This window comes from Octopus bimaculoides, chromosome 19 (assembly GCF_001194135.2).
Source record: "Octopus bimaculoides isolate UCB-OBI-ISO-001 chromosome 19, ASM119413v2, whole genome shotgun sequence".
In the NCBI taxonomy this organism is placed as follows: Eukaryota; Metazoa; Mollusca; class Cephalopoda; order Octopoda; family Octopodidae; genus Octopus; species Octopus bimaculoides.
In genome coordinates, this window is record NC_068999.1 from 5,288,220 (window position 1) to 5,289,425 (window position 1,206).

Here is a 1,206-nt window from a genome sequence, read left to right on the forward strand (position 1 = left end):
CAGGGGAATGGTGGCGAACCCTGCTGTACTCTTTCACCACAACTTTCTCTCACTCTTACTTCCTGTTTCTGTTGTGCCCGTAATTCATAAGGATCAGCCTTGTCACACCGTGTCACGCTGAATATCCCTGAGAACTGCGTTAAGGGTACACGTGTCTGTGGAGTGCTCAGCCACTTGCACGTTAATTTCACGAGGAGGCTGTTCCGTTGATCGGATCAACTGGAACCCTCGACGTCGTAAGCGACAGAGTGCCAACAACAACATATATATATATATATATATATAAAGGAGACCACTGTGGTCTCCTTTATATATTTATATATACAATAATCCTTTGAGATCTCAAATATTTTTTCTGAATCTCCTTGATTCTTTGAATGTGTTTGTTCCCTGGTATTAAAGTGATATTAATTAATATCCAATTTTTTACCCTACTGCTTTAATTTAATTATGTATGTGTGTGTGTGTACGAGATCTGATCAAAAAGTATTTGGGACTGTTGCTATGGTAACAGCTAAAGTACACAGTGAAGCCTCTTGGCACAGATTGACCTTGAACTCTGTTTCCCATGCATCTTAAGTTATAATGTCGTCGCACTTTTGTTGGTTTATAGCAGTGCTTCTTAGAGGTAGTGTGTGATCGTCTCGAGAAGATCAGGTTTCAGCTGTACAGGATCTCTTTCATTATGGTGAGGAAGAGAAAGATTGTTTGAAAGCATTCATAGCATTTGACAAATTGTGGGGTTTATGGCTACGGTCATGAAACCAAGACAAAAATCAAACCCCACTTGACAGGAACAAGATTTGGAGACATTGTGTTAATTCAAGAGAATGTGATGAGGTAGTTGCTTGCTATCCGAAAAAAACGGTGTTCCAGGAATGTTTCTATCAATGCAAATAACACTGTGCCTTCAGAAAGAACTCTACAACACATCGTCAATTTGGCATGGAATATTCAAAGAATAAATGCCAAATTGACGTGTGTTGTAGTTTTCTTTTTATATCACCATAGGCGTAGGAATGGCTGTGTGGTAAATAGCTTGCTTACTAACCACATGGTTCCGAGTTCAGTCCCACTGCATGGAACCTTGGGCAAGTGTCTTCTACTACAGCCTCGGGCCGACCAAAGCCTTGTGAGTGGATTTGGTAGATGGAAACTGAAAGAAGCCCGTCGTATATATGTATATATATATATATATATATATAT